Below are 21,704 nucleotides of genomic sequence, written 5' to 3'. Positions count from 1 at the left end.
TGTAGATCTGACTTGACATGACTTGCATTTTATGAATCACCAAGGACCACAGTTTCAGCTAAAATTCTTCTTTACTATTTTACTCCAAAAGAGAAGTCACGTACATGTTGAATGGCCTGAGGGAGAGTAAATAAAATAAAAAAAAATAATATTTTTTTCTTCACCCACTTCAAAGTACACTTCAGAGGCAGATTTATCCCACTTGGAATGCAGCAACTATTTTTTTTCTGTATTAGATTGACATGGATGTATGCCATTTATGTACTTGCTGCTACTGCTTTGTGCTTTGTCTTTTGTTTGATGACAGACGCAGAAAATACAACTTGGTGTGTACTGGTTAAAACAGTCTGGGTAATAATCTCAAAAGAACAATACTCGACCTGTCATTTCCAAATGAAAGAGAAGCAGTGTGCTGTTTTGAAAATTACCCTTGAGGAGCTCTAGACTGTTGTCTGAAAGGTGAAGAGTTCTTTTATATGAGAACTGAAATTTGGCTCAGAATCCTGTCAACTCTGCAAGTTCAGTGTGTGACACAGTTCACTGAGTTCAATTTTCGCTTTGAGGATGATGTTTATTGAAGTGTCAACCGTCCACAGGAATGGAAAAATGAAAAACAAAAGGCACTTTCCATGAATAGGGCACAAAATGGGGCCTGAAACTTCTAAATTAAATGGTCAGTTGTGTGCTGAAATTGAAGATATATTTATTTTCAACTATGATATACTATGGGGCAAAAAAATAAATTTTAAATCTTACAGTAGCGAATGCAGATGGAATAGTTATAATATATATATATATATATAATATCTAATATAATATATAATAATCTAAAAAGTGACCAAGTGCTTGTTTGAAGTTATAGAAATGCTTATTTTATTATTATTTTAAATGGGGGATGCAAATTCTGATGAGTTTAAAACCGGCTACATGTCATAGGACAATTTTATGCTAGATAACAGTATCTCTGCCTCTAAGGGACACAAATAAAGTAGGAAAGTGGCAAAAAGAGAGCTTGACTATGAAGCACATTTATCAAGTAGCTCCATAACCTGCGGCTGACTCAGAGCTTAGCACCGTAACGCGAACAACTTGTTTTGTTTCCACTGCCCACTTAATTCATGGTTCCAATGTGTGACCATACATTACAGTATATTTTGAGAATACAGCTGGCTGGCAGGTCTGGCTAATCTACGTCAGAGGTAGGAGCGCTGAACAATTTTGATGCCTGTTGTATTCGACCACACGCAAACATAGAGTTATTAAGATAACAGCAGCCAGCTAGCATATTATTTCTTTTTACAGTTTTTCTGGAAATGCACACCCACATTCGGTGCGCCACACGCAACCTGATCGAGACTTTTAATGAATAAACTTGTGTATGTGATATTAAATAACACGCATAGCTCGAATGGAAACCTTGGAAGTAGCTTCGCTGCAAGCACTTACAGCACATGCGTCTATATCTCTTTAAGGCAGGCATGAACTTGAGCTTGTGTGTTTGCCTCTTGTCAGGCTGAAGTGATTCAGAGCAAGTGCAGGCTCAGTTGTAAATAAGCCTCTGGCTACAGTCAGCGCTGCCAGTATGCAGGAGGATACCTGCCTGCCAGACAAGCCCCTTTTACACTTTAACCTAAAGATGGAATTGAACTATGGCTGTCACGATATCAGATTTTTCACTGCACAATTATCACAGCCAAAATATTGTGATTTAAAGAAATACAAAAAAGTAAACAAAAAATTCAGAGTAAATTTGTGTTTCTGAAAAAAAATTCTGAATATTCTACATGCATAATATTATTATCTAGAGTCTAGAGAAATGGCTGCTAAAAAAAAAAAAAAAAAAAAAAAACAGGGTTGACATCAGAAAAATAAATGATATTTTAAAGTGGCACTATTACGGTAATGAAAGGTTCATATTTTGGTTTTGGGAGTCCACAAGAACGTGCTGACATGCATGCAAGGTTAAAAGATATTTATTTTTATACCTTACTTGCTCAACGACTATGAAAGGATTTGGTCAACAATTAATTTTCCCAAGCCCCTCCTTTGCATGATGCTAATCTGCGGTGAATGGTCATTTGGTCATTTCATTGTGTCTGTAATGCCTGATATGCTTTATCATCTGTTTGTGAGAACAGTGCTGATTTGTTAACAGCGTTACCAGGGAAACAGCTAATTTTATGCTCCAAAAGCGAAAATGCAAAATAAACTAGCATTTTCATTCAGGCCAACATGAAAAGATCAACAAGTGGGTGGGCAATATGCTAATTTTTCGTGTTGATGTCAACATGAAACGGCTTGGAACTTGATTCGATTTAACGATTCAGAATCGACCCTCTCTTTTGAGACAATAACTATATTGTATTATAATGTACAAAATATACAATATATACTCATTGTTTTCATTCATCGTTTCACACTGCATGAAATGTAAACACACACACACACACACACACACACACACATATATATATATATATATATATATATATATATATATATATATATATATAATATATATATATATATATATATATATATTTTTTTTTTATATATATATATATATATATATATATATATATATATATATATATATATATATATATATATATATATATATTATTTTATTTATTTATTTATTTTTTTGTTTAAACAAATTCAGTTCTTTGCCTTTAAAGGTGCTGCCTCTAAAATTTGAGAAAGAAATTGTTTTTTTGTATCAGCCTCTCTGGAATATATTATTCCTCGCCATGAGCTGCAGGCGTTCCATGAGGTAATAACGTAATGCCGTTCAGTATACACAGAGCAAAACAGAAACAATAAGGGGAAGAATGAAAACGTTAATCTGTATTGTCCACGTAGTGAAATGCCGAATGGCACGCACAAACACCCCTCTCCATCCGCCCTGTGTCATAGCAGTCAGCCAGTCTCAGCGCAGTACATTAATGCACTCCAGATAAACCACAGCAAATAGACCACAGCAAAGACTTGACGAAATGTTATATAAAGCCACAGAAAAAACACCTATTTCTCGAAGGCTGCAACTGTATGCTGCCTTCAAATAGAATTCAGCGTGTCTATGGATTTATGGGTCCCAGCAAGTGGTCTAACGGGCCACGAGGGTGGACCTGCTGAGCCACTGAGTTGCAGTTTGTTTTAGGTAAGACTGTTTTTTTTTTTTTTTTTTTTTTTTTTTAAGTAGCAAGAAAGTTTTTTTTACAAGTCTGGGAGCAACAGCTGTACAAGACTTGCAATACATTAAAATCTGTGCCAGTAACTACTATATCCAAAAGGCATTGTGCACAGAACATGCCGTCTCCTGAGTGACCTCCAAACTCGTTTGCAGATGGCTTCCAGGGGTGCTCTGTTATTCCATCCTCCACGCTCCCTATTTTTGCACTTGTCAATAGGAAGAACTCTATATTCGTTCACACTTTCTAGAGTTTCCAGATTCCATTGTGAGCCCAAGTTGCTCAGCTGGCGTGTTGACGTGGCATTAGTTTCCTAATAACTTATGAGAAGGTATCTTCAATATAAGTGTTTTTGTTGTGCTGTACTGGCAGATTCTATTTTTATTTTAATATTGTTTAAATTTAAAACAAGTGAAACAAATCCGAGTGCATCATGAAAAGTTGGAAAATATGCATTGTTGCTTCTAAAGCAAGTCCATTTCATTTTAAGGATGATTAGATAATTTACTGAAAAAAAATAGGAAAAAAAACCCCTCTATTTTTACCAGTATGTCCACATAGACTGTCATTCCCAATGCAAACATAAGTGTGACATTAACAACAGATTTCACCAAGTCAAGTAAAAATATTTATATAGCACTTTTATACAGGCTGTATCAAAGCAGCTTCACAGTAATAAACAGGAAAATAACAGTATTATTGTTGCAAAGTGGAATGAAAGCAATTTCAACAATAAAACAGCTCTAAAAAGACAATAGTGGCATTAAACTTAATTTACTTCAGTGACTGTGTCAGTGTTGCAAAGTTCATTAGCTATTAAGCAAACTCGGTTCAAATGCAAAACAGCTCTACGGATGATTCAGCTCATGTCAGTTCAGTGTTGATTATATGGAGTATCCAAATCATTAACAAACCATGATTTTGTAAAAAACTGCATTTCATGAGCCTTCGAGGTTTGCTTTTCTGACCTACACTAGCTATACCACCTATACTGTGCAACATATAGCGACCACTTGATGGGCAACTTACAGTAACAACGCCCTGCATTGGCTATGTACTGTTTTGGTCGAGAAAAGCACCACTCACATAAACGTAAACATGTAGTTATACTCGAATTTCCATTAAACACATGCACTGGAGGCGTATGAGGATCCCTTAAAATATGTGCTGTATCCAGTTCCGGAGACCCAATCAATTTGTTCCGGCAGAAATTAAGGCCTCTGTGATCTCTCAAATCCATGCGAATCCAGCAGACAACAGAGTTTACGTGATGTCGATTTATTTGTGAGAAATAGCTTTGTTTGGGTCCGAAACGTCAAAACAGCGGTTAGATCGCTCCTAGCCTGCTCCCTTAGAGCTCGGGTAAAAATAAACCATGATCTAGCGGGGGCAATTGGTGGATGCATGTGTGGATCAAATGATGAGATGAGAGACAAACTACACCTTAATGTTCGAACCTGACCGGTGTTTAAAATTCTTTTCCCGTGACACTGTAATGTAATGCAGGGGGACCAATCAAGAGCTTATTATGCTACACTCATCTGAGTCATTATCGCTGTAATCAGTATTTATACACAAGTGGCTTTCTCGCTCGCTCTAACGCTCTCGCCCTCTCCTCTCCCTGCACTTTGTCGAAACACGCAGCTCTATCTAGATCTCATGCATGAAAAGAGATCTAGTTCCCTTTGTCGAGGCTTGTATCTCCCAGGTCCCCCGAGAGCTTGTTCGAGCATTACATCATGCGCTGGAACAAAGACACGCTGGGATGGGCTGGGTAACGGGAAGGGATGGAGGTTGGGCTGGTGCTGAGATCAGGTTTTTGGGAAAAGTCATGGGAAGTTGGGGAGGGGGAAGGAAGTAAAGAAAGAACGGCCTAAATTAGTGTGGAGCAGATGGAAAAAGCGAAGCCCTCGCAAATCCAGGTAAAGCTTGTTGGTGAAACAAGCTGCTTTTAAAAGCTTCCACGCCAAATTTTATGAGACCTGGACATGTACGACAGTTTACAGTCAGATATTCCAAAGCGGAGCTAAATGTTCATCAAATGGGTGAACATAAAGAGGATGTTGCGTTTTCAAGATGACGCTGAGGTTGAAACGTCAATGGGCATACTTATTTCCAAAACACAGCAGACAATTAGTCGGTTTCGTAGTCTTTGCGCTCCTGTGGTTTGCTCCAGGGAGGCTTTAGACTCATTCGTGAAGGTTAAACACGACAGCCAGGAAACAAGTTTAGACCCTAAACCCTACTGAAATATAACACTTTATGAGATTTCTTTGTTCACCATTTATTAAGTTGAAATTTACATTTGTTCGAACTATTTTAGGTCGACATCATTAATGATCTTACCACGGGTGCTCAACCATGCTTGTGGCGATCGACTGTCCTGCAAAGTTTAGCTTTAACTCTAATCAAACAAACCTTTAATTTTCAAGTGATCCTGAAGATCGTAATTAGTTGCTTCAGGTGTGTTTGGTTAGACTTGAAGCTAAACTTTGCAGGACAGTCAATCGCCAGAATCAAGGTTGGGCATACCTGATCTAACCAAAATGTTGGAATCTTTCAATTAAATGAGGTGATTTTTTCTCACCATAAATGCATGTATTAGATTTCAGATTCAGATCTGATTTCTTATAATTGCGTCAATCTGATTTTTGGATCCGATACAACATTTTTCCCAGGATTATGATAAGATGATTAGTTAACGTGGCTTGAGGCTTATACCTTTGACTTGTAATTTTATTATTTGGCTTATACGCAGGCCAACTTAATTTACACAGCCGCAGGATTGTAAAACAGCACTGGTATTATCAAATATTTTTATGCATGTCTCAATGTCCCAGTCAAGAGGGTTGGATGACAAGAATGGCCTTGTGCACTTGACCTGCGAGGTTGTGTGTGCGCATGTTAGCGTGCCAGCGTATGCATGCCTCGTTCTGGGATTGACTTGACGCTCTTGCAGATACTCAAATTTCTTCATAAATCCTAGCGCACTCCACCTCTGGGTTCCCCTGCACCTGGCACTGGGAGATCAAGCGCCACATGAACCCTTAATTCCAGGAATGATGGCCTTGTGGGATTCAGCCCCATCGGAACATGGGAGCTCGTCGGGTTGCCTCTCCGAAAGCCACCAATCAGGTAATAATCCTCTAATGCCTGCAGAGCTAATCAGCCTCCAAGCCAGCACCCGCTGCCAGGCCTTCCTGCTGCTGTTGGCATTGGCTTCTGGCTGAAGTTTCCGATGGACTTGACAGCAGCAGGGCTTGTAGGATAACGCTTGACCTGTGCTAACTTTGGTAATTATTAAATAAATTCTGTTATCGTTAACCCACTCTTTTGTCATTCGAAATGACTTGCTTTATTCAGTGGAACACAAAAATTGATTACACTTTAGTTTGCTAGTCCACTTCAGACATTCTACTAATTAACCAAGTCAGAATTAGGATGATATGTATACTACACAGTACCGCCTCTCCCTATACGCAGAGTATTATTTAGAATAATACATACATATGCATAAATAAAAATCTAAACCTGAGCATGCATATTATAGAGACTAAATGTAATTATAAAACACGTATTTTATGATGAACAGTATAAGCACATGTGACGTGCATTGCTGCATCTCTGCCAGTGTTCTCGCTCTCACCTCATTTGTGCGGCTTAATACAAATTATCATAATTGATGGACAACTAGGCTATATTATAACCCACTGCAGAGAAAGGAAAAATAAAAAAAAGCTAGAGATGAAGCCAGTGCATCAATTTAAGGTAATATGTTAATAATCGTAAAAACATTTTTGACTGGTGATGTTTTGAGCTGGGTTACTGTTAGTAGAATGTCTAAAATGGAATAAATAAATGTTTGCAAAATCTTAGAGGTTAGCTTTTTTCACACAATGAAAGTTAAGTAGAATGGGTGATTGAGGTTCCAAAAATGAAAGTTTTTATCTGTTTCTCACACAAAGCTCTCAGATGGCTTCTGTAGACTTTAAATATAGCAAGTTCTTTGACTACTTTTATGTGCCTACTTGCATTTCCATAGTACTGTACATTTAACAGAAAGCATGCCACTAGAAAGGCCACGGTAATAGGTTCGATTCCTAGATGAAATGGATAAAAGCATCTTTCGGATAAAAGAATTTACCAAATATACAAATGTCAAATTCTTTCTGTAGTTCAAACAGTACACCAGTGCAATAACAATGTCAAGGTTATGGGTTCAGTTCTCATGGGGAAAAAAAAGCACTTAAAATGTGTACCTTGAATGCATGTACGTAATTTTGGAAAACGTACCTTTTATCTTATTCAAGTTATTTTGGATAAAAGCATCCACCAAAGACATAAATGTGATGTATTGCACCTATTATATGTTTCCTGTAGCTCGAACAGTACAGCACTGCAAAAGCAATGCCAAGGTCATGTTTGGTTCCCAGAAAAAGAAAGAACCGATAAAAAGATCTACCAAATGCATAAATGTGATGTAAATGTATACTATTTTCTTCCTGTTGCTGAAACGGTAGGATACAGTGCTAGAAATGCCAAGGTCAAGGTTTACCAAGGTTCGATTCCTAGGCAGACCTAAAGTAAAAACTCATAAAATGTACCCGAATGCTAATGTTGATTTGAATAAAACCGTCCGCTAACTAATAAATACTTTTTTTATATATCCTTTTTGGTATCCTACCTTCATCATACAGAATACATGATAATAATATAAGAAATGGTATGCATTTCTAATGTTCACATAATTTGTTCTTAGAAACAGGTTAATGTTTCCTTGAACATTTGAATGTTGTAGACAGCGTAATCAGATCCCTTTTCTCATTTACTCACCTTCCAGTCACACATCTTTATCTGTCATTCAAGACACTGGTATGTCGACGGGTCTTTTGCACTACATGATGAAAATCCTTTAGTAGGAATCTGCCACATCATCACATAGTGGGAGTGGAATATTTGTCATACACCAGCTTAAAGGTACATTTAATCTTTCGCACATTTGGATTAACAAATAAAGAGGTTTTCTTTCCCAAATTGTATGACGCCCACAGATTTAGACCTGGACATGTGCGTTGACTTTAGTTTTTTTCCAAAACCTGATGAGTTACACACGTACATAGGCAGTATTTTAATGTGTAAGAGGCTCCAAAAGGTAGGCGTCATGATTTTGATCCCTGCTTTTGGCCAAATATCCTTCACAGGTGATGCAATCCCCAGGTCATTCTATCAACATTTCCAGTCAGCCACTTATGGAGTACAGTATATAGTTAATATGCTGTCTTAGAGAGCATTTAATATGTAAGCGAGACAGCGAGGCAGCTAGGTTTTGGAACTGAGCCTGCACGTGATCATATATTTATCTCATATTTTACTGCTTCTCGGGTTTATAAGCTCTCAAAAGGTACTTGAGGAAAGAGGCCTAAAGTGGGCTGAAAAAAATCCAGTCTGGCTCCAGATGCAAATGAAAAATGGATAACAGTTCAACTGTCTCTAATGTTCATTGTTTGGAAAGCAGAATGTGTTTAAGATTAATATCTACACATATATAAATGCAGGACATTCTAAAGTCATGCAATGAATCTTCAGAAGGTGGGCTCGTTATTCCCAGGCCACACACTGCGCTCTGTATTAAACTAATATCAGATCAAAGGTGGACAATTCATCAGTCTTCAAAGGGACTGTCATTTTAAAAATCGACCGTCATGTACATACATTCGCAAGCTGCTGAGCGGTCGGCTTTGGCAAGATACGTCAAGCAAGAGCGAGAAATGGCGTTAGATGCGAAAGACAGTGATGGTGCCATAGACTTCCTGCCCTACTGGCAGAGAACTTTATGATTTGGCTTTTTGACTAAAGCAGAACAAAACATTATTGCACAAACAGATATAAAACTATTTAATGACAGGATTGGAAAAGCCATTACCGAGAACAGAAAAAGTAAAAACGAAAAAAAAAAAAAAAGAAAATGCTGGAATTGCCAAGGAGAAGATGAGTAATCCACTGTATGGCCAACTGAAAATATTAAAGACATTGCTAATATCCCACAAGTTTAGCAAACGTAAACACTTACGGGGGAAAAAAAGTGCATACTTTATTAGCCAGTCCGGAAAACCACAAGAAAGACTGGCTTAAACTAACATATCCTAGCCAAGGAACACTGGACTGTGAACACATCAAAGAAAAAGAACGACTACAAGAAGAGGTAATGATTATACAAACAACTGAGATCAGGCGTTCACTCTCTGCTTTATTTTAAAGGAGGTCAAGGAATTAAAGCATCGTCAGGTTTGGTGTCAGCTTAATTAACTTGAGCCAAAGTCTTTGGTATATTTAGTTTTTTTGTGTTGATATTTTATGAAGGGAGTATTCCCTATAATGTGTTTATCGTGTTTTTGTAGGCTGATTATGAGACAGAGACCTGGCAACAAGTCCTGACTCGTCCGTGACATTGATTTGAGCTCTCGAGTACGTCCATCCCATTAGCCAAAGGCCTTTGAAAATAAATGCTGACTACACACACTTGCTTCTCGGAATCGGAGGCTTTTCCAAACACATTTACATCTTGCCGGTTTCAAAGTTTTTCTGCTGGCTTAGACATAGAAATGAACAGGAATTGCTGTTCGATACAACATCAACGTAATTCAGACAATCACGTTTAACTTTTTTTTTTTTTTAACCATTTTCTGATATGCATAAAGTCATGTTAATTTCACCCTGGAGGCTTTAAGTCTGCGTGATTAAATATTTCTCTCAAAGCTGTCATAAATGCAGTAAGGAAGGCACAACAATGCACACTTAATAAAATGCATAACCAGAAATGACAAATAGAGTAATAGAATTAGAAAATAATTACTTTGCATAAAGTTCATACTAGTTACAAGCTCATTTATTCTAATGTTGAGAGTAATTTAGATAAATATGTGTTTAGTACTATAGTACTATAATTCTTTGTCACACAGACACCAAATATAAACAAGGTCACAAAATGCAATGTTCAATGTAGCATTGGGGTTAACCACAGTGAGACCCACAATCAGACGGTTTCTTGTTCTGTGTAACACATTGGAGAGGTCCCTCTGGGCTTTAGAGATGGCAGCTGTTTAACTGGTTCACACGGGGCATGTCAGAAACACACAGGCATTAGTTGCCATCCTCTCTTCATCATATGAAGCCGTGCAAGCACATTAGTTTTCTGGTGACAAGCAATAGTAATCTGAGACAGATATATGGGTGTACATTTGAAACGAGGTTTGTAATCATTTCTTTCTGCAGATCTGCAGCACGCAGCCGCTGGTGGTGCGAGATTCTGGGATTTTTCTGTTGTAGAGTGTTGAAAATCCAGTTATGGACGAATAACGGCTCTGGAATCAAAGGTCATTCCATTAATGGAGCTTTTTGCATGCACTTTTAAATGTAACATAATTTACACAAATTTTGTTAAAATATTATTTTGTTAAGATTGTTGCTTTTCTGTGCTATTTAAATATTTGAAATATACGTTATACATATTAAATATATGCATGCATTTATTTAAAAATATTTCCATAAAAACATAACATAACATGCATTACCCACCACCCAACCCCAATCTCACTAAATTAATTCCATTTTAAATAGTTAAAAAGGGATGATTTATCTGAAACATTTATTTAAATGACATACTGAAGAGGTATATGTTGATTTAATTTCTAACACAATTATTATTATTTATTCATATATATTTTTGTTTTCTTTTAGTCATAAGTTTCCAACTTAAATACTATGTTTTTCTGCCCTTTATTTTGGTTGTTAACCATAATGTTAATCAGAAACATTCATTTTGGTTCACAATGTTGCGCTCTAACAGCTTTTTGTTAACGTAGTGCAGTGGTTACCACTTTTAGTAGGATTTTAAATATGCAATATAATATAAAATATTCTATATAATGACAAATTTTAAATGACTAAAATGTACATATTAAAAAAAAGGCACCCTTTTCATAGAATTGCTCTCACATCTGGAAACCAAGTCACTGAAAAAGTGGATGGTCCAGACATTAGAAGGCTGGTCATGTGATCCCTCTCCAAGTAGAATCAAACGGCCTTCATCTCATGTGTACATCGTTCTAATTACATTAATCAAAAGTGCTATTCATTTCTTTATGTGTAAAACCTTTTTTAATGAGGAAAACATTACCGAGTGCACCTTTAACCTCTGCAGTGCTTGAGAGCTGGAGAAGGGAATTAAAAATCATGAGAATAACACAGAGGGGGGATGGAGAGAAAGAAAGTGAGAACATACCATTTTTCTTTTTGTGGTTATGACTGAGAGGCCCATGAAGTGGGAGATGAAAGAAGCAGACTGGAGTCACACACATGCACTGTGACAGAACTCCACAGGGGTGGGGACACGCGCCGGGCACATCAACTCGCATTGCGTGAATGCTAAATGCGCTGAAGGGAACAAAACTTCAGACAAAGTTCAAAACTCCGGTGATAAATTAAGAAATTAAATCTCTAAACGTGCCAGCGACCACAACAGAGAGGAGCCTCTTCTAAAGGTGGGGTACATTTCCCTCCGGCCCAAGAGAACATTCATAACCTGAATAGTTTATGGAAAAAACTGAAAAGGTTTGGCAGATTTACACCATGGCGAGATATGAAACTAATGGAGAACAATTCCCTACTGAACCTGATCCAGTCTTTGTTTACATGATAATAATGTGCTAGGGCTTTACTAATGCGTTGTTTAACTCATTTCACATGGGAAACCCATCGCTCGTGGCTCTCTTTGAAGTCTTTCAGGATTTTTCTCCATCGTTTGTCAATTTATTTTAGGAAATACTTTTAGCAAATATTAATTTTACACACCTGCTGAAAAAAAAAACAGTTTAGGCTAGCATTCATTTTTCGTTTGATTATTCTAGTTAGTGCCGTTTTGGTTCTTGACTGGTGAACCATGACAACCACATTGTCCTCCAACAAAAGACAATTAACCTGGTTGACAAAGAACATTTTGCAAGTTCACTTATGGGGGTACAGTTTATTTAAGGCGTTGTTGTTACAGTGTAATTATACAGTTAAGTACTACATAATATTAGTTAACTACATGTACTTTTAGTTAGCGTTAGGATTAGGGTTAGGCTTAGGGTTTGTTAACTTTTCGCTAAAATTTTGAATGTTCTCTAAACATCATAAAACAAGAAACAACATTTAAAACTGATGTTTAACTGAATCATTTAAATAAACCATTTGATGAATGATGTATACTGTAAATAGTGTTGGGCTTGAGTTTTTGCGCTAATGTTTCAAGAACATTATTAAAGACCGGATAAATGAATGGATGTTTTAATCATGTTAAAGGAAGAAAATTAGTTCATAACTTCGAGAGAAATTTTTAGCCATCACCGAACCGGCACCGCCATTTCACCAGTGTTCGCTGAAGCAACGTTTGCCAGTTTAATTCGATAGCTTGAAGGAATGAAAACTGGCTTCTGAGTCTTGTACAATGTTTTCTTATCAGATTTTTATCTGCATCACTACCAACACGTTAATCGGAGCAGATAGTCAACATTCCCTGAAGCACTGGCTCAAGTTTTGTAGTCAGGGTTGCCACAGTGATCCTCAAAATAAGAGTTGCTCAAACACCTCAGTTGAAAAGTTGCCTAAAGTGACTTTTTTTGTTACACATCAAGGATATTCACCTACTGCGTAATAATACAGCCCTGAAGCAAACCTCTTCCATGTCACGAGAGGGGTTACCACCCAGCAGGCTGGAGATATGTTTTCGACTTACCCACAAATTGAAATTGGTTTTTCTGAGATGTGTGCGCTTTAGTGCGCCTTCTGGCCAGAGACCACCTTGTCATTACAATGAAAGCTTCAGCTTTTTACGCTGGGGAGGAGTCAGATGGCCATGCCCTAAATCTGCATCTCCTTGCTTGCATTCAAATAGTTTTTGGTTGGTTCGGTATAAAATGTAATACCTAAAGTTCTAGAGCATGTTGCAATAAATGCACTTGGTAAATAAATGGTCAGTAAGATTTAAAAATTAAAGTCACTGATGAAACTTTTGATTTTAAACTTTCGAACGAACTTTTCAGGTTAGTCCCATTATATCTTTAAACATTTGAGGCACTAAGTAGCAAGTAAACTGGCTATCCGATTCATTTTAAGTTAATAATCAGAACTTTTGTACTGAAAGGATTTCTGATCACAAAAGTCTTCACATCTTTTCGCTATTTTTTAATGTTTTCTGTGTAATCAATCATAGAGACTGATATATTTGAATTATTATTCTTTGTTTTCGTCACTAGTCTATTACAGGATAATCTATTCCAGATAAATCCGACTCTAAACGGAACATAAAACCAAAACTACTATGGTCGTCTATGTGGGCGGTTCTTGGCTAGAATAAGCTGCAATTTAGGCCAGACTTTATGCCATCGGCTTAGACTTTAAGTCTGGCTAAAAGAGACTATACGCATCCCCAACCCTTTTATTTTTTTGGCTAAGTATTGTTGGCTAATTTGCCACCAGTAAATTCCAAAGATAATCTTGTATAATCTATATATTTCTTTATATATACTTTTTAAAAATTTGGAAATTTATCATTGTGCAGTTTATCTCAATCAAACTGCAATCAGATTATTTTGTCTAAGTTTAAACATAACTTTAAGAAACATACTAGAATTACATACTAAACATGATTAAAACATTTTTTATTATATATATATATATATATATATATATATATATATATATATATATATATATATATAGAGAGAGAGAGAGATGGAATGGTTCATAACAATAATTTGGATACCGTTGAGAAATAGAGTTTGCATATTTACAGATTTATCCGCATTTTAATTCCTTCAAATTAGTAGAAAATGCAAAAGCACTCCAATTCCTCTGCTTGCGATCAGTCATTGACTCTGACAAGTAATCACCTGACCTTTAATCCCAGGCTGTAGTGTTTTGACATGTTTTCCATGCTGTGCCTTCAAGTGGACACCCTCCGCAACAGGCGTCGACTCATTGTTGCCATGTGCGAGAGTGTGTGTTGAGACTGCTTTCAGCAGGTGCACTATTGTTCCCCTAAGTCTGGAGCATTAAGGGAGAGCTCTGACTTATGTCAGGCAATGACTTATGACAGGCAAGCCGAGCAATCACTGTCTCGTCTATTTAGTTTTCCACTCGTCCTGAAAAGTCAACCGATACTCGTCTTGCTTTCATCATTTTTCCAGCGCTCATGTTGTCAGACCCTGCGGGCAATTGTATAACATGATAGCGCATCTTCTCGTGTGTCTCCGGCCTCACGTAGAGGATTTTTAACACCGCTCGGGAGGTTCATTTCGATAGAATGATCCCCCAGGGCTTCTGATTTGGGCTTGCCAGGTTTCGATAATGGACAATCCCCACCCAGATCTCCTTGGAGCCACTCTGACTAATATAAACACCTGCTCGCTTTTGTTTGCTTTTTGGGGTTTTACTCTCCTATTTCCAGCTCCACTTTGCATCGAGGAGCGTGTCCTAACTTAACTAGCTATATATGTCCATAAAAGTCCACTTCCAGGTTTTAAAAGGTTGATGCCAGCATGACGACAATACGCTAGATTCACTGTAATCAGGTTAACAGACATTCGTTTTACTAAAAATGAACTTGCATGTCATTCTGAGTCCATTTTAATGTCTTTCTTTTGTATCACATGTAATAAAGTGTTATGCACAATGTCCACACTTCTGTACTTAGTAATTAGTAATTGATGCTTTTATTGGTTAAGTATGAGCTTTTGCACTATGATCTCATTTTGTGGGAAAGATAATGGAATAAGAACAAGTAAATGGTGTAAAATTTGTGGTTCTTGGGTTAATTATTTCTTTAACATCTGATAATCTCTTTAAATAGACTTGCATTTAATTTTTCCTCAGCAAAGCATTGGTTTTGAGAGAGATTGTGTAGAATGATAGAGGTTAATCCAACAGGCCTACTTGGCAACAGATGTATTGATACAATTACACAACTATTATTTTTAATTTTCACAATTAGTGTAATTTGTCAGTTTAAGATGTCAAGTTACATGCTTGCAATTTGTACAGAGCTTTAGATTTATTTGCCAAATTAAAGCCAGGGTCATTATTATACGGCAATGATACTGCAGTGTTCACTAAAATCCAACTTTATCCAGGTTGCATAAGCTGTTGTTTTTGAAAGTTTAATGTACTCTGGATTCTTTTTCCTCAGATATTATGTTAGGCAATACTAATTTCCAATAAATCTCCTTGTGTTTCTTACGTTCCTCGCTGATGGATCTGTGACTGGAATTCATAATATATTTTACAGATTTTTACAGCTAGATAGCAATCAAAGCACACGGTAAGAAATCATCAACTTGAGCTGTCATTTCTGCACAGGCTCTTAATAATGAAGTGCAGATTGTCGTCTTGAGTGAGAAAAATTAAACAATGGCGTAATGATAGATGTGGATTCTTCCTGAATGCTTGATGAAGACCAACAAATATTACTACCCTGGAGTGCTTGATATAACAAATGAACAGATAGTCATTTAGTCAGCTAACTTTGTACGTTGACCTGACTAATATGCATGAAACATTTTAGTTCTGACAATTTGCAGAAAATAATAATTATGGCGTTTTAACAATCAGGTTGCGTGTGTGGCTTTTTGCGCTTCAAAAATCTATGAAGCAATGTACAGGCGTCTTAACGTATTTGCATTGACTCTGTAACCTAAACAGATACCCAAGTACATTAATTTACGTCTACGCCGTCTGACAGAACATACCATCTATCAGCTGCAACTTTCCTTCTGTTGATCCAGATGAATCACACTGTTTATTTGCTTTAAGCCGTCTCACAGTATTGGATGTCGTAAGACATTCCCTGATGTGCTTAGCTATTTGCTTTTTCAGTAATGTTTTGTGATGTTGCATGAATGAAAACCAATTAATCACTTAAATCGGCCAAAACATTCTTTCCATTTGCGCTTTTGCTGTTATATTGTTGGTTGTGTTTGTTTGGTTAGATGGAAATTGCATTCTAGTGGTGGAAAAAAATAAAAAGACTGAAAGAAATTAGTTTTAACTGTAGGAACGTTATAAAATGGTTATGTTTAAGCAAATATTAACCATTATGAAGATATGTAATTATCAAAAAATAACACTTTGAAGCCTGTGAAAGAACAATGCAGTCGTGAAATGGCATCATTTTAAATGGCAGTATTTAAACTCATTTTCTGAATAGGAATAGCATCATGATCATTTTATTAACTAAACCAATTAAAATAATTGTATTTATTTAAATAAGGTTTGCAAAAGATCTAAATATGACATGAAAAAAGACAACTACAAATGTTGTTTGATAACTGATGGAAATAAATTGAATTACTTTTTTTAATTCTATAAAAACTAAATTAAAATAAAAATTATTTAAATATCAAATGACTAGTTTTTTAAACTAATCTAATTTTTAAATATAATTTAGTTTTTATCAAATCTAATTTAAAGTAATTTAAAATATCAAAAAGTTGAAGTACTAAAATAAAGTACAAAAAAATAATAAACTGAATATAAATATTAGAAAAATAATGCAAATTAAAAATTACATAACAAACAAAAAATGCTAACTTTTTCTGCAGTTTAATTCAAAATATTAAATGTAATTAAAATAGTACCGATTCACAAAATTGTTGATATTTGCCTGTATCCAGAGCATATTATATTACTGTAATATCTGAATTCCCTTATTATTTTTCGTGGAATGATACAGTGCAGATATTTGAGTGACTAACCGGTGTCAGAAAATAAACCTCTTTTCTCTGCTTATTTTTTTCTTTGCTGAGCAGAAACAGACATTTCCCCATTCGGATCTTACTGCGCTATATTAAGAAACTTCAAGGCAAGCATCATTGACAACAGCGAACACTGCTACGATGAGCCTAGTGGAAAAAACAGCCCACAGGGATATCTCATAGTTAATGATTTGAAGCAGAAACGTGGGCACAAAAGGCACATTTTGGCCTTTATTTCAATTAAAAAACAAAACCATTTTGTATAGTAAAGGCAGAGCCCATAGATTTGCCAGCCCATATACTGTATAAAGAAAAAGTTGCCATGGCCAAGCTCAGGGCCTCATTTAAATAAATACAGGCCTTTGAAAACTGTGCCCTTTTCTTTTGTTACTCTATTTTTGTTCCATGACTACGGGTTCCCTGCCTCAAACAGAAACTGTCAATGTTATTTCAGAGTTTCACTGTTTTTGATCCAGTTGGGTATTTATAGAATAAGACAAACGCATGTCAGTTATTCTTAGTACAAACACAAATCCCAGCAGGCTGACTAATGGAGCACCATCAGCTGCCTGATAATAAGTTCAGGGTAAGGTGAAGCTTATGAAGATAAGAAAAGTCAATATAGGTTTACACTGAGGCTTGCCTTTGCCTTTTGTACCTGGCAAATGAATCATCAAAATGAGATTGTGAAGCTGGAATGGAAACCCAGACTCAGACCAGTTAACTTAAAGAAACAGTTCACCCAAAAAAATTAAAACCCTGTCTTTATTTACTACGTGTGTGTTGTTTCTGTGGAACGTGCAATTTGAAATTTCAAAATAAAGGTTCCATAGGATTTTCACAGCAATAGATGAAGCATTTTCGGTCCCAAAAAGACCTTTTCATTAAACAAATATTTAAAAAAAAACCTTTTTCACTTTAAATAATCTGCATGTATGCATGCATAATTATTTATCTGCATCAGAAAGGTTCTGTTGTTGTTTTAAAGGTTCTTCATGAAAAACCACGAATGCCAATAAAGAACCTTTGTGTTCAGGAATGTACTCTCAAATAAAACTGAAGTAGCAATTCAAACCTTCATTGAAAAACAAAAATTGGATTTACTTGAAAAAAACTTGGAAACAATTCTCAATAATAAAAGGCTAGTAAATTTATTTCCATAATTACAAGTTAAGTTTATTTGGGAATTTCAAGTAATTTTTACTAGTGTTTACTAGTGCATATTAATGGGTCATTTTGAGTTGAAAATGAAGTCCAGATGTTACAAAACCTAACAACAAATGCAACTATAAAACAATGCAAATACTACTCAAAACAGTGAAAATTTGACTTTTTAAATTCTTCATACCCCAGTGCATGATGTGGGATCATAACTTTGATATGTACTTAAAGAAATATTGCAAACAATTCCAAGTAAATTATATTTATAAATCCAAACATTAATGTAAACAAGCTTAAATTGAGTGCTAGTATAGAATTTACTTTATTGTTTTAATTCTTACCTGGACTACATTATTTAATCCAGGTTGAAATTACATTTGTTTTTATGTGGTATTTACTTGACCATAAAATCACTTTTGCAGTATAGTGTGGAATCTCAAAATTATTACTTTCAACTAGAAAATGTAAAAAGCGAATAAACAATTCCAAGATAAATAAATCTTATAAACCCCTAAGCCTTTGAACTCCAAATATGATGAAACAGGACATTAATCGCAATTATTTTATTGTAATTATATCTATTTAAGAAGAATCAGATTTTTCATAACATAAATTTATCTTTATCCATGAACATATGAAACACATTTTGGTTCGTGGTATCAAAAAGGTTGAAAATCCCCATTTTAAAGCCCAAGGTACTGTAACTCACTAAGTTGAAGACTGGAGAGGTGTGGGTGTACAAGACTTCTCGATGTTTGACAAGTCACGGCCCTTCATCTCAGTGTAGAAAACACAAACACCAAAATATTGGGTGTCACTTTTTTTCGCAAGCCTTTGAATCTCACATCAGGGGATTAAGTCGAGCGAGAACATCTGATAAGAGCAGTTGCATACTGTACACGTGGTGTAAATGGCACAGGAATTTCAACATGATTGGGCTAAAAGCGTGTTTATGCTATGGTAATGGGATGTGAAGATGGATTGTTGATCTGATAGCTTCCTCAGGGGTGTCACATTGACACATACCAGGCATTTTGATGCAAGTTAGAAGCTCTCGAAATGGAAATAATCCAGAGGTTTTGTAAAAGAGCTGAAGAGGATACGCCGTTGTGAGATGAATTGGAAGGGACAGCTGACACACTGACCAATGCAGCTGAAAACCCGGAGGGACTCCCAAACGTCACATTGTCCAACAGAAGCCATAGATCTGGTGGAGCACTGACAACATGTTGATTCATCGAGGATGTTCCTTCTCAAGAAGAACAAAATACGAGAAGAAAAATACGTTGACTGTTGCAATGTGGATTAAATATCTATAAAAAGTGAATTCTTTAAATATTGACATGCACTGTCAGGATTTCTTTACTGGTATCAATGGTTCCATGAAGATCTTATAAGCTAGTAAGTGCTAATAAAATTTTTGTTTTAGCTTAGAGCTTAGTACTCACTAGGTGTTGGAACAAAGCCATTGATTGCACCGTGAAGTCGACTATTATACAAAGTGTTTTGAAACACTCCACCTGGTGCTATCCATCCTGCAAAAACACCTGTATATATTTATAGCCTTCTAGAGAAATTCCATGCATCTAAACAGCACACACAGCTTACCAAATATTTTACAGAAGATATTATTGTTGTTCTTCAAGTGGAACACCACTTATCACTTACACTGGTGATTTCTGTATTGAGAGACGAGCATGTGCGATATTTACACGATGGACACGTGTGCTGAAAGGGTGAAGGGGTGGGCATGTTTTTCTGGAGCTGAGAGTGAGGTCATCCTCAAGGTCCCAGTGTCCCTGCTCGCCATCCTGCAATCAACTGATTGACTGCTGCCCTAAAAGCTTCTGCTTAACTTTCATTCCCAAGATACTCCAAAGGTTTGCGATAAACTGGCATAACGTCATGGCTGTCTGGGATCGTTTGAGTGCCTGCTCTTTCTAGGATATGGACTGGCTGTAGACTTTAAAGGGATAGTTCAACCAAAAATATACTTTCAGTCATCATTTACTCATCCTCAAGCTGCTGTTCAAAAATATATTTTGAAAAGTAGAGTCGACTTTCATTTTTTTATATTTTGAAAAAATAATCGACTTTCAGCTGTTTTGAACATTCATAAAGACATCTCATTTTGTTCTCAACAGATAAAAGACACTCATTAATTAATATTTACACTTACATTTGGCAGACACTTTTATTAGAATTTCAATAAAAATTAGAATTTCAAGAAAATTCAAAACACCCTACTGGGAACTGAATTAGGATTTGAATCAGAATGATAGGAAATGGAACATACTAAAATCATCAGGTCTTGGAATTTAAGTGTTTGATTTGAATTAAAAACAGTGTATTTTGCATCCTTTTTCCTAGCTATAAATGTCATATATAGAGTAATAATAAATAAACAAATAAAAAATAAAAATAAGTTTCTTATGCTCACCAAGGCTGCATTTGAGCAATAATACATTAAAAGTAATATTTATGCACCAATAAATGTTTTTGATTTGAAAATTTTTTGTATGCATACAAATATATGTATATTTATTTATTTATTTTATTTTATTTTATATTTATATTTATTTTACACACACATATATATATATATATATATATATATATATATATATATATATATATATATATATATATATATATATATATATATATATATATATATTTTTTTTTTTATTATTTTTTATTTTTTTTATTATTTATTTATTTATTTTTTTTCAATCCATCCATGGCTTTCTGAGACTATCATGGAAAGCAGTATAAAAATACACATCTCTCTCTATTTCGACCAGACCAAATAGACAGTGTGGATTTTAATCACTCTTTATATTGAGAAAGATTGAAGCAGCTTTGTGTAAAGCAGCGTGGGAGTCACATTGTCTGTCGGAGCTGCGCTCAGCATGAACTCTGAGCATTGCTCATTGCTTAGTTTATACATTCAGGGTTTTGTGTGGTGCCATCATTTTAACACTCACTTTGTTTAATATTGTTGGATAAGGTTTCATAAACTTCAACTATGCACGAAATGCTTCTACGGCAAAATTAGGACAGAAATAACAATTCAAAACAAAACCGACGGTCAGCTTTCTCTCATCCTCGGAATAAGGCTCGTCCAGAAGTCGTGACATTGTGTTTTAACGTTCTTCTGGTTTTCTTGCATGATTTGGTACTCACACAGATGGTGCTTTAAACAGAAAATAAATGATGGTTTTTCCACACACAAACATGGATACAGTTTTGACTAAGGCAGGGGTTTTAATCTGTATTTGCTTTCTTGAACTATGGGTTCACTGCAAGGTCTGATAAAACAAGGAATTCATCTACTTTTATATGTTGTCACAGAATTTGAATATTTTCCCTTCTATTATCGGCCAACATCTACAAACTTCCCCAAAATCTCCTTACACCTCTAAGCCTGCTGAGTAGGCAAGGTTATAGACACAGATGCGTATCTTATTCTGATTCTTTGTAAAACCACAAACTTCTTAACTTCAAAGCGATTACCACTTTGTGATATTACTCTGATGATCTTGATTTTTAGCCTTTCATA

This window comes from Puntigrus tetrazona, chromosome 9, assembly GCF_018831695.1.
Source record: "Puntigrus tetrazona isolate hp1 chromosome 9, ASM1883169v1, whole genome shotgun sequence".
NCBI lineage: Eukaryota > Metazoa > Chordata > Actinopteri > Cypriniformes > Cyprinidae > Puntigrus > Puntigrus tetrazona.
This window is presented reverse-complemented; position numbering follows the sequence as displayed.